This window comes from Lissotriton helveticus, chromosome 3_2 (assembly GCF_964261635.1).
Source record: "Lissotriton helveticus chromosome 3_2, aLisHel1.1, whole genome shotgun sequence".
NCBI classification, from domain to species: Eukaryota; Metazoa; Chordata; class Amphibia; order Caudata; family Salamandridae; genus Lissotriton; species Lissotriton helveticus.
This window is the reverse complement of record NC_136062.1, coordinates 419,296,125-419,310,091: the sequence shown is the minus strand read 5'-3', so window position 1 is coordinate 419,310,091 and position 13,967 is coordinate 419,296,125.

Sequence of the window (13,967 nt, the reverse complement as noted above, 5' to 3'; positions counted from 1 at the left end):
TTTAGCTGTTTTTTTACTTAGTTGGCCTGGTTCCCTGCTAATCAGGGCCCCAGGCTATCTGCTCTCTCTGTAAAATGGATTCCATGTACCCTAGGTACATACCACAATTGGAAATGGACTCCTTGTCAGCCCCTGTACCATGCACTATAGGTGCTCAGGGCATAGGTGCCACCAAGGCCTACCAGGGGCTGCAGCATATCTTTTGCCACCCCTGGCTGGTTCTTAAATTGACACAACTGGCTGATCACTCAGCTGGGGCAAGGTGGTGTAATCACCCCTTGCTTAGATATAGTATACCTATATCTAAACCTATATCTGGACACATATAAACCTGTGAGCCACTCCTATGGAAGGCCTTATCAATTCTGGAGGCAGAGTGCGTGGTTTAATGTGAGATGGAGCTCTAGCATGAGCTGAGCCTGTCTGCAGCCGTCGGGAACAAATCCCTAAGCTGTTTCAGGATAATGCCATACCATATACTATTAAGTGCATTATAATCCTCGCGGTTATATAGCAACTTTGGTTTGGCTTTATCAAAACATGTCGTGTAAGGTGTCATACGATTTGGAATACTATCCCCTCGCCAGTTCTGGCGATGGGGATAGCATTCCACCCCTCTAGAGGGGTAAGACATGTTACTTTACTGAAATGCGGTTAATTTCTAAAAGGGCCTCAGATCCACAAAATGGATGCTTCTGCCACAGACACAAGTCTGACCCCCTGAAGCTGACCGAAACTCAGCCAAAGGGGCCTGGACAAAGGGTTTCCTGTCGCAGGGAGGTGTCACCCCCCCCCAGACAGGAGATAGTGGATTGTAGCAGGGAGGTTTGAAAGAAACCAGACACTGCATGGGGAGCACAAGGCTGCCCCTTGCATAATCCGGTCAAACCGGCTCTGGGGCACACCAGCCCCAGTCCCAGCGCGGCCTGGATCAAAGGAAAGGGGTGTATCCACCCCCTTCCTGGGTCCCACCCATAGGAGGGGACCTAGCAGGTAATCCAGCCCCCCAGATTCGAATAAGAGTGGGAACAGTGCCAATGCACTGCAGATTATCCTGATGAAACATAAGAAACGAAACTCTGGACCCTTCGAAATCCTACTCAACGTAGAAGACTGAAGAATCTCCCTTGTGGTCAAGGAGTGACCACCCTGTGCAAACAGGCACCATCCAGCCCTCGACATCTGGTTTTTTGCAGGTCCCGCCGGAACTTGAGCGACAGAGATTGACGAGATCAAGCTTGCCTGCCTTCTAACAGCCCGATCCACAGTCCCTGCAGAGCTGAGACCCGTGGAGGCGACCGGAAGTGTGGGGCACGCCATCTTGGAAAGACCACGAGACGCTGACCGTGTAGCCCACAAGTGACCCTCGAAGCAGTACACTGGGGTATGAGAAGCCCCAACCCTGAGCCGCTCGTGCACTGAAGTTCAGCCCTCCACACTCGACGAGTGCTGCGTGGGGCCCTTCTGCTTCTTTTGGCTCAATGCGTTGGCCAGTCCCTTGCCAGCTGGCATGTGGCCCCTGTGCCGACGAAAACCGAAATACAACTTGTGATTCTGGTTGCTCCAGATTTGCACCAGCTCCCCTGAAAAGGATTCCCCACTCTGACCTTCCTGGTCCGAGTGAGAAGCAATCGTCCAGTTCCGCGTGGATTGCTTTTGCAAAGTGTTCTTTGCTCCAATCTTGAAGCCGACAGCGCCGACGGCGAGAGCCTTTGTGGGACAAATCGTGACCTGCTCCTGGACTTCGTAGATGCCCCAGAGCCCACGTGACAGCGGAGAGAAGCTCCTCGACAACCACCTGATTGCGCCCGACATTGCCTGGTTCCATCCTGGTTCCACCCTGGTCACTGCTGAGTGACCCAGACTCTGTCCCCTCTGCTTTCAGATACTTTTTGACTTCGATCCACCCTTGGATCCCACCGGACACTTCTCCTTGCCAGCGCCTGCAGCCTCTTCAGCTTCAAGCACCAAGTACCAGCGTGACGAAACCCAACACTATTTCGACCCTGTGCACCCGCTTGCTGTGGGCGAGGTAACATTGCAACGCCAGTATTCCCCCACTGGTACACACCTCTAGGGTCTGTGTCTTAAGTTTTGTCTTTCTAGGTTCAGCGGAAGTGTCCTAAAACTCTATTTGCTTAACTTTTACGCACCATTGACTTGCATTGGTGCATGCGTGTGCTTTCAGCACTGCACCCGAATCCCGCGGGCTTTTCCCGACTTCAGCATTGCTTGTCCCGACTGCTCCCAGCGATTCCCTAGGCCCTAGGCCTAACCACTGTTCGATTGGTATCTCTTTTACCACTTTCTTAGTATATGGTCTGAGTGGCCCCTCGCCCTCATCCATAATTGTGCAACTTTGTATGTTATACTGTGCTTTTGATTTAACGCTTGTACCCCTTTGTTCATAAAGAATACTGGGGATTATTGTAAGTAATAAATAAATATATTTTTATAATATATACTTGTGTGGTGTCCTTTCATTTGATATTACAGGACTGTGATTGGTAAAACAGCTTGCTTAACACGACCTCTTGAGTTAAGCCTTTAAGGCTGCTTAGTCTATGCTACCATTAAGATAGCTTGTCTACAAGGTTGACTTACAACCAGACACCATAAGGGAAAGCTTGGACTGATACAAGGTGGTTCCAGAATTGGAAACATCATATATCAGGCAAACTTCTCACATTGGTGGCACGGTGGGATTTGAGCTTGCTGTTGTTTTACCATTGCAATCTTTTTATCAAATTGAAAGATCACATCAAGTACCTTAGGTACATATAAATCAAAAGCTTAGCATATTAAGTTCTACTGAACTTAGTAGTTGTAGATTAAAGGGATTAGCACACCCTGACTACAACTCACTAGCAAGGTACAGTAGGAAAACACTTAGTGTAGGTAAGTGCACCACTTACACCTCACTAGCAGTCATGTCTGGCACAGGTGAGACTCCAAGTTCTCTGCCTGTGACAGTTGACCTTACCCAGGCAACTTCCAGCTATGACAAACTTAGCCACAAAGACTTGTGTGCCTTGTGCATATCAAGAGGGCTAAAAAGGGGCAGAGGTCCCACCATTCCTACCCTGATAGCCATTCTAGAACAGGATGACTTAGCTAAGGCGAGTGCAGCTCCCCTAGAGTCAGGAGATGGAGTGAACCCCCCTGTAACTGATACCACTCCAGAAGAGGAAGAAGAAGACAAGGTGGAGGAGGAGGATGACTCAGATGTAGAGGATCTTGAAGATCAGGATCAGAGGGGTAGCCAGGTTATAGTTGCCAGGCTTAACCAGGCCAACTTAAACCTACTGGGGAATGGAGAGGGCCAGCACCTCCCCAGATCCCAAAATATCATTATCCCAGGCAACAGGAGAGTGAGATCTCCATCAGGGGACTCTCACATTTCTAGTGCCTCAAGAGAATCTCAGAGAGGGATCACTTCCTCTCAGAAGATAGAACATAGAGCCAGGATGAGGGCTGTCAAACTCCAGATAGAGAGGGAAGAGGTAGCCCTGGCTCAAGCTAGACTTGCCTTGGCAAGAGAGCAGAAAATGTGTGGCTTAGATGCCACTGGTGGCAGCAATATTCCTAGAGAGAAACCCAGGTCCTATGATAGTAGAAACCTGACAAAGATTGTGCCCCCTACAAGGAAGGGGATGACATCCACAAATGGATGACTGCTCTGGAAAGAGCCTGCATGGTACAGCAGGTTCCTGAAGAACAGTGGGCTGCAATTTTATGGTACTCCTTTTCTGAGAAAGGGAGAGATAAGCTCCTCACTGTCAGACATGAGGATGCAAACACTTACAAAGTCCTGAAGAGTGTTCTAATAGATGGGTTTGGCTTAACCACTGAACAGTACAGGTTAAGGTTCAGAGACACCCAGAAGACACAGACTCAGGACTGGACTGATTTTGTAGATTGTGCTACTAAGGCTCTGGAGGGTTGGCTACATGGCAGCAAAGTACATGACTTCACAGGATTGTATAATTTGATTATGAGGGAGCAGATCCTAAGTAATTGTCAGAACCAGCTCTTACACCAGCACCTGGTGGACTCAGATTTGACTTCTCCCCAAGAATTGGGAAAGAAGGCAGATAAATGGGTCAGAACCAGGATTAGGCCTAAGAATCAGGACAGTAACCAGAAGAAGGAGTCTACCAAGCCTCAAGAAAAGGGTGGGGATAAAAGTAAGGAAAAGACTTCCCCAGGGCCCCAAAACTCCAAGGATGGGGGTGGGTCCCAAGACACTTCTTCAACTCAGAAAAAGCCTTATTGTCATGTCTGTAAACAGATTGGGCATTACAAAACAGACAACTGTTGTCCCAAGAATGGCAATAAAGAGAATATACCTCCAAAGCCAGTTCCAACACCTCCTGTTACTGTCAGCAGTAATCCCCCAGGAAGTGAGAGCATACCCAGGAATCTGGGTGGGTTTACTTTTGGAGCCCAGGTGGACCCTGGCCTATCCAGGGCCCCATACCCAAATAATCTTGTTTATGAGACTGGCATGTGGTTTGCCAACTTCTCTGATTGCCCAAATACCTTGAGCAAATATAGACAAGAACCCATCATCAATGGTTTGAAAGTTGAAGCCTTTAGAGACACAGGGGCTAGCATCACCATGGTGGCTGACTGCATAGTCCCCTCTAAGCAACTTTTACCAGGTGCCACATACCAGGTAACAAACATTGATGGAATCCAAACAAATCATCCCATGGCAGTAGTAAGTCTCAGCTGGGGAGGTGTCACTGGCCCAAAGAGATTGACAGTGTCATCAAACTTGCCTGTGGACTGTCTACTGGGTAATGATTTAGAAATCTCAGCCTGGGCTGAGGTTGAACAGGAAACCCATTCTAGAATGGTAAATTCCAATGGAAAGGTTAGTGGGGCTGTGATGGCTACAGCCCCAATTCAAGATGTCCTTCCTGAAAAGGTTGGTAGGGCTGAGCAACTCTCTGCCCCATCTTTTGCAAAAGCTCTTCCTGAACAGAATAGCAGAAACCCAAACTGAGTCCCCTCCTGAAAAGGTTGGTGGGGCTGTGATGGCCACAGCCCAAACTCAAACTGATATGTGTGTTGTGAAACCTGAAATGATGGATAACTTCACACAAACTGAGAGCACAGAGGAGGACGAGAAATCCCCCGCTCACCAGACTTTAGGAAAGGATCAGCCTCCTCAGGGAACTGATCTTACGATTCTTACCCCTGATGAAGGAACTGCCCCAGAGGTGGTTAGGCCTAGCCTGACAGAGCCTTTGATGTCAGTGGACCCTTCTCAGGTGGGACCCAGTCTGGAGCAGGTAACCTGGCCCTCTCTACCTTGCCTTAGTCAGCCAGGGCTGCAGAGGACAGGAAGGACAGTGAGACCCAGAGGGCCCCCTGTCAAATAAAGCACCCCCCTCAACAGATTAGGGACACCAAAACTAGTAGCCCTAGTAAGGTAAAAACTTTAAAAACTCCTGAGGGAGCCCCCTTAAAAATAGTTAGGGACCTCCTACAGATGGATTCTGTTGGGCACAGCCAAACCTGGGACCCAAAGGGCCCAAACCTGAACTGTCCCTCCAGCAAGCCAAACAGAGGGACCCAGCCTCCAGCTTTAGGTAACCAGAGGTTGACCCTGAGAGCACAGTGCAACTCAGTTGAAGAAAGAAAGGCACACATGGTGGAAGATAATTGGAGGAAGCTGAGCCCTAAATTAGTGGAGCCTCACTTCAATACTCCATATCCAAACCAGCCTTTAACTTTGCATAAACACACCCAAGGTAGTGATTCCCTATGGTGGAGACCCTCTAATACCCCAAGGGTGAGGGACTGCTTAGTGGACCATGAGACAGGGGGTACCCATGCTAGTGCAGGTACTTCCTTATATGGCCACGCAGGCAATATAGGCTTACCTGGCCAAGGATAGCCTTATCTCCTTTCGTTTGGGGGGGGGGGGGGGTTATGTAGGAAGGTGGCTACCTGACTATGGTTACCCCAAATTTTTTGCCTTGTGTTTAGCTGGTTTTTGACTTAGTTGCCCTGGTTCCCTGCTAATCAGGGCCCCAGGCTATTTGCTCTCTCTGTAAAATGGATTCCATGTACCCTAGGTACATACCACAATTGGAAATGGACTCCTTGTCAGCCCCTGCACCATGCACTATAGGTGCTCAGGGCATAGGTGCCACCAAGGCCTACCAGGGGCTGCAGCATATCTTTTGCCACCCCTGGCTGGTTCTTAAATTGACACAACTGGCTGATCACTCAGCTGGGGCAAGGTGGTGTAATCACCCCTTGCTTAGATATAGTATACCTATATCTAAACCTATATCTGGACACATATAAACCTGTGAGCCACTCCTATGGAAGGCCTTATCAATTCTGGAGGCAGAGTGCGTGGTTTAATGTGAGATGGAGCTCTAGCATGAGCTGAGCCTGTCTGCAGCCGTCGGGAACAAATCCCTAAGCTGTTTCAGGATAATGCCATACCATATACTATTAAGTGCATTATAATCCTCACGGTTATATAGCAACTTTGGTTTGGCTTTATCAAAACATGTCGTGTAAGGTGTCATACGATTTGGAATACTATCGCCTTGCCAGTTCTGGCGACGGGGATAGCATTCCACCCCTCTAGAGGGGTAAGACATGTTACTTTACTGAAATGCGGTTAATTTCTAAAAGGGCCTCAGATCCACAAAATGGATGCTTCTGTCACAGACACAAGTCTGACCCCCTGAACCTGACCGAAACTCAGCCAAAGGGGCCTGGACAAAGGGTTTCCTGTCGCAGGGAGGTGTCACACCCCCCAGACAGGAGATAGTGGATTGTAGCAGGGAGGTTTGAAAGAAACCAGACACTGCATGGGGAGCACAAGGCTGCCCCTTGCATAATCCGGTCAAACCGGCTCTGGGGCACACCAGCCCCAGTCCCAGCGTGGCCTGGATCAAAGGAAAGGGGTGTATCCACCCCCTTCCTGGGTCCCACCCATAGGAGGGGACCTAGCAGGTAATCCAGCCCCCCAGATTCGAATAAGAGTGGGAGCAGTGCCAATGCAGATTATCCTGATGAAACATAAGAAACGAAACTCTGGACCCTTCAACATTCTACTCAACGTAGAAGACTGAAGAATATCCCTTGTGGTCAAGGAGTGACCACCCTGTGCAAACAGGCACCATCCAGCCATCAACGTCTGCTTTGTTGCAGTTCCCGCCGGAACTCGAGTTACAGAGATCGACGAGATCAAGCTTGCCTGCCTTCTAACAGCCCGATCCACAGTCCCTGCAGAGCTGAGACCCGTGGAGGCGACTGGAAGCGTGGGGCACGCCATCTTGGAAAGACCACAAGATGCTGACCGTGCAGCCCACGAGTGACCCTCGAAGATGTACACCGGGGTATGAGAAGCCTCAACCCTGAGCCACTCTTGCATCGAAGTACAGCCCTCCACACTCGACGAGTGCTGCGTGGGGGCCCTTCTGCTTCTTTTGGCTCAACACGTTGGCCAGTCCCTTGCCAGCTGGCTTGTTGCCCCTGTGCTCCACATTTGCACCAGCTCCCCTGAAAAGGAGCCCCCAATCTGACCTTCCTGGTCCGAGTGAGAAGCAATCTTCCACTTCCGCGTGGATTGCTTTTGCCAAGTGTTGTTTGCTTTAATCTTGAAGCCGACAGCGCCGACGGCGAGAGCCTTTGTGGGACAGATCGTGACCTGCTCCTGGACTTCATAGATGCCCCAGAGCCCACGTGACAGTGGAGAGAAGCTCGTCGACAACCACCTGATTGCGCCCGACATTTCCTGGTTCCATCCTGGTTCCACCCTGGTCACTTCTGAGTGACCCAGACTCTGTCCCCTCTGCTTTCAGGTACTTTTCGACTTCGATCCACCCTTCGATCCCACCGGACACTTCTCCTTCCCAGCGTCTGCAGCCTCTTCAGCTTCAAGCACCAAGAACCAGCGTGACGAAACCCGACACTACTTCGACCCTGTGCACCCGCTTCCTGTGGGTGAGGTAACATTGCAACGCCGGTGTTCCCACACTGGTACACACCTCTAGGGTCAGTGTCTTCAGTTTTGTCTTTCTAGGTTCAGCGGAAGTGTCCTAAAACTCTATTTGCTTAACTTTTACGCACCATTGACTTGCATTGGTGCATGCGTGTGCTTTCAGCACTGCACCCGAATCCCGCTGGCTTTTCCCGACTTCAGCATTGCTTGTCCCGACTGTTCCCAGCGATTCCCGAGGCCCTAGGCCTAACCACTGTTCGATTGGTATGTCTTATACCACTTTCTTAGTATATGGTCTGAGTGGCCCCTCACCCTCATCCATAATTGTGCAACTTTGTATGTTATACTGTGCTTTTGATTTAACGCTTGTGCCCCTTTGTTCATAAAGAATACTGGGGATTATTGTAAGTAATAAATAAATATATTTTTATAATATATACTTGTGTGGTGTCCTTTCATTTGATATTACAGGACTGTGATTGGTAAAACAGCTTGCTTAACACGACCTCTTGAGTTAAGCCTTTAAGGCTGCTTAGTCTATGCTACCATTAAGATAGCTTGTCTACAAGGTTGACTTACAACCAGACACCATAAGGGAAAGCTTGGACTGATACAAGGTGGTTTCAGAATTGGAAACATCATATATCAGGCCAACTTCTCACACAGGGACATAGGGAGGTGGTGGTCCCCCGGGCTATTAATGGCTCAATGAGGGGGGGCGCGTACCACCCACCTTTGTTGATGTGGGGTCAGCCCCAGGTAGGTTGTGGTTTTAAGGATCGAAAATGGCCTGGGAGGGGCTCACATAGCCCCCTCCCAGTTAAAATCTACCAATGCCCTGGGGAGATGACTGCTAACACTTCCAGGTTGAAGCGTTGGCAGACTTTCAGATATCAGCATGAGATCGGTTAGATTCACCGATAGTCCGTGACTCTAGATATACAAGTTTGGCTTTCCATGAAAATTAGTAAACAGATTTACCTGAAATAATAAAAAGAGCTCTTACTAGACAAAGATCTAGCCCCCTTTTTCTCAGCCCCATCTCACAAATCGTGCTCATTTTTACATTTTCTTGAAGATTCATGAAAATGTGACAAAGTTGTTTGCATAACAAAAAGAAAATTTCCTATGGAAACTCGGTCCGTACTATAACTATCTAGTGGTGTGTGTGTGTGTGTGTGTATACATATATACATATATATATAGAAATACATGCTCCTGTATTGGAGCGTGCTTTGGTTGCCTAAAGTGTGTTTATTGCAAGGTTATCAGCTTTTATACATCGGGGCAAGTACCCAGCATTACTCGTTTCGACAGTGAACCACTGTCTTGATCACATATGTATATATTTATATATGTGTTATACACAAAGAATGTTGCCCTTGAAGGAACGCCAACACAGTGGGTAAGTAACTCCAATCTTTATTTCCCAGGTCGTAAATACATCATGCTTCTCCCCCAGAAAGTGCCAAATGCATTTCGGGCGCCAAGCCCTTGTTCACTGGCTCTCCACAAACAGCCCCGGCAGCCAATGCGAACTGTATACCAAATAGCCTGCCCCCATGGGACTTCGTGCACAATGCTTGCAATGTATTCTGGGCGTGGTAGTTCTATAAATAATTCAGAGTGAATGCTGTCTAGGTTGTGTGGATTAAAAACTGCAATCCCCAGGTGGGTTCCATGGGGGAGAAAGCTCCAGAGTACCTGTTTGGTACACCGCCTTGAAAACTGGATTTAAACACTCATTCTGACAACCAGAGCTCCAGGTGCCGTCGGTCCGCTGAAGAGGCAGCGGAGCGTTCCTGCGACGAGGCGCGACGCATTTAAATTATACTCAAAAAGGTTCCCCTTGAAGGAACGCCAACCCAGTGGGTAAGTAACTCTAACGTTTATTTCCCAGGTCAAAAATACATCATGCTTCTCCCCCAGAAAGTGCCACATGCATTGGTGCAGGTATAAAGTGGTGTTGGGGTTTACGTAGTGATGCATCTGCTTAGATGCATAGCTTTGGAAATAGGGTGAAACATGGCACATGTTTTACGCTGCCAGTGTGTCACAAAATGAGATGCACTGCCGGTGTAAAAGTGACGCAAGGGCTCATAAATAAGCCCCAGAGAGTTTAAGTAATTTGCTCTGAATGACATGATGTTGAGGTGACACCGAGATATAAACCAGGTACCCAGCTTCAAAGTTAGCAGCTCTGGCTCTTACACAAAATCCTTCTCCCAAGTCTTTAAGAGGGTAATCCTATTAAGGTGCAAAGAAAATTGTGCACAGGTGTAGCATGTTGAATTACTTCAAGTGCACAAATCCTATAGAATTGCATCACAATGATTGTGTCATCACTGATATCATTCATCAGGGATATCATCAATTATGTGATTTACCATATCCAGAGTGACTAAATATTTGAGTTCATATTCAGTGCACGGTGAGGGAACGAGTTATACTTAGCTCAGTAAACTCTTACTAGTCAATTGCAGAGTTTCTTTTTAGATTGAAACACTTCATAATAGAATGTTAAGGCTGAAGTGAAAAGAATGTGTGGCACCTAGGAGTAGGAGGTTGAAAGTGGCCACCTATAGGCGTTCTAGAATGTACAATTGTTTTGTGACATCTTGTTGAGTTGTAAAACCTATTGTGACATCCTTCACTAGTTGGCCCTTTGAAGAGTTAGAAATCAGGAAGGAAGTAAAGTAGGAGTGGAAGTTTGGAAGACATATTTTGCACATGTAACAAATATTAAAGTACTAACAGCCCTTCCCGACGTTGTTCGGGAGCAACAGGCTTCCCCGACCCCCGCCCGCCACGACATTGTCCAGCAGCCCGGCCCCCACCCGGCCCGTCCCGCGCCTGCCCCGACCCCCGCCTGCCCCGACCCCCGCATGCCCCGACATGGGTCCCCTTACCTCAGCCGCCGCTCCTCCCGCCTGTCCGCTGCTGATATACTGCTTTAAATATGTCTGTTCTTCTTTGTACCACGCATCCGAAGAGCCACCGCCGGAGGAAGATCCTTCTCTTACCTGGCTGCCAAGACTTGGAACTCCCTCCCCATCCACCTTTGGCTGACCCAGGACCATCTCGCCTTCAGGAAACAACTCAAGACCCGGCTGTTCGAGCAGTAGCATACCCCTCCCCCCAAGCGCCTTGAGACCCTCCCGGGTGAGTAGTGCGCTATACAAATTTGAATTTGAAAACATTTATTGAGTGCGCTTTTACCGAGCGGTTTCTTGGCGCTTTTCAGATTACGAGCGGCCACAACAACATGAGGGGGCTAAGCAGCGAAAGCTCGGGAAAAAAGAAAAGTTTTGACGTTCTTGCGGAACTCGATGTAAGAAGGAGAAGTGCGGAGTCGCACAGGGAGAGAGTACCAGAAAGCTGGGGCAAGGACCGCAAATTTTGCTCCTCCGGCTTTCTTCTTTTTTAAACAGGGAGTGATCAGGAGTGCCATATGAGTGGAACGAAGTTCTCTACCCGGCAAGTAGGGCTTGATGGCTGAGCATATAAACTCAGGAGCGGTGCCCATCCTGGCCTGAAAGGTGAGGCAGCCAAGTTTGAATAAGGCTCGCTCTCTCACAGGCAGCCAGTGTAATGCCTGCAGCAGAGGAGTAACCCGGTGAAATTTGGGCAGGCCATGGATCAGGCGAGCGGCCTGATTCTGCACTAGTTGCAGGCGGTGGATGGCGTAGGCCGGCGCGCATTATAGATTATGTTACCATAATCAAGGCGCGAGAGCACCATTGCCATCACGATGACTTTTAATGCCGGGAGGGAGAAAAAGCGGGAGATCTTCCTGATTGTCCTGAGGGAAAAGATACAGGAGGACACCACTGAACTAACTTGGGAGTGAACCGAAAGTTGTGAATTGAGAAAAATCCCAAGGGTTTTAACTTTGGGGACAGGGAGTGGGGAAACACCAAGTGATGGGGGCCAATAGGATGGAGACCAGGGACTGCAACCACCTCCGGTCAAGACCAACTCCGTCTTGTCCGGGTTGAGTTTGAGGTGGTTGCAGTTCATCCAGTCCTGAATGAACAGCATAACTGTTTGAACATTCAGGGCGGATGAGGGAGAATGGGAGAGGTTGAAAATTAGCTGGAGGTCATCGGCGTAATTGAACACCGTGACCTCGAGCTGCTGCAACATAAAAATGAAGGGGTAGATGTATAAATTAAACAGAAGAGGGGAAGTGAGGTGTGGAAAAGTAAATTTTGCCATGTTCTGTGTCCCTACGTGTTCCCCATCTTATGTTATGTGTGCATGATTAATATGCATATGTATTCCCCATGTTTGATTAAAAACGCAATTACAGTTGTGTCCATCCCTAGTATGCCAGTTCCCAGTTCTCGTGAATACTACGAATATCAGGCCTATGTAAAGTTACGTTGCCACGTTTCTCAGTGTGCACGTTATTTCATTGTAAAGTCCCCGTTTCTAGGCCTCAAAAGGGCCCGGACACCAGATTCAGCTCCTGTCTCCTGAGCCCTCGCTGAGGAGCGATACAGCCCCCACCTGTGTTCCTGACCCTTCACTTACTTCCTGCCTCACAGTGCCCGGTTCAGCCTGGCTCTGCCTACGAGTCCGCCAAGAGTATGTTATGATTCTAGTTATCAGTCCAGCCCTCCTTCTCTGCATTCCTAAGCTACTGAATCGCATCAATAGTTTCAGTCATCGTCTAGCCTTTACGTCTCCATGTAAGAGAAATACTGTATTAATGGTCATTTCATATTCTTCAACACGCACTACATGTAGAATAATGCATGCACCAGTCTTAGAGTCTGTTAGCCTTTACCCCGATAACTTCTGGATTCTATCAACATGTTCTCTAAACATCAGATACTAGATATTGTTTAGGCACATGTCGCCCTGACTCTCCAGACTTCAGTCTCTGCTCCTAGCACAGAGTTCATAGCCCCCAGCTTCTCCTAGTAACACGTCATTGTCAGTTTGCGCGCACCATTAGGTTAGAGGTCCCGGCTCCTTAGGTAGCCCCCTCCATGTTTCCGCCCCATTTATGACATATTCTGTTACGTTTACATCACATGTCTATGTATACGCCTCCTGTTACACCCACTTTCACCCTTATCTTTCGCGACTGCTATTGACCACACCCACTGCTCCGCCTATTGTATGTATTGTAATGCAACTGTTTTAGTATATATGCTTGTGTACTGTTATTAAAGTTAGCGCGCTCATCCCAGATCCAGCCCCGGCAGCTGCCGGGCTCTGCCATCCTATTCCTGTGCAGGTTGTCCTGTTCCTGTCCTTTATGCTGTATTAAACCTGCAAACTCCTACTACCTCGAATCTTGACTCTTATTTATTGAGCTATCTGTTATTACTATGTCCAGTCAAACCTAGATCCGGTATTATTTATTTATATACCACATAATGGCGCCCGAACAGGAACTTGCCCTTTCCCCACGCGCCAGTGAAGCCACGTATGCCCCCTGACCCTCTGCAGCCGTGACGGAACCATACCGGCCACGTGCAGATATTTCTGCTTCAAGTATCCCTCAGGCCCACGGAGGAGACGGAGGTTGCGGTCCAGCATCCAGACGAGGCGGTGGAGGAACGCGGCGAGTCCCGACCAGAGCCCAAGCCGAGAGTCCAAGGTCCGAGGTATCCGGAGGCCCACCCGTAACAGAAGTCCGAAGTTCGTCCGTCCGGCGTCGAAGCAGTCCAGTCCAGTCCGAGGCCTTCCGTTCTTGCTGCCCGGTGAGTACCGTTGCTAGGGTAGTATCTAGACAGGGTCAATCTAATTGTCTCTGGTCCGTGGGTTTTGGTGGTACACAGACCCAAAACGAAGTGTCCACTTCGGTGGATGCGGGTCCTGACGTGTCTCTTTATGAGACCGGTAAGTTTCGTACTGTTTTAGCAGTGCATCTAGTTTCTGTTCTAGCCAGTTCTGTTCTCGAGAAGATTCATGTATTCTGTTTTCAAGTATTCCAGGTAGTATCCTGTCCGAACTGTTATTTTTAAATGTTCTT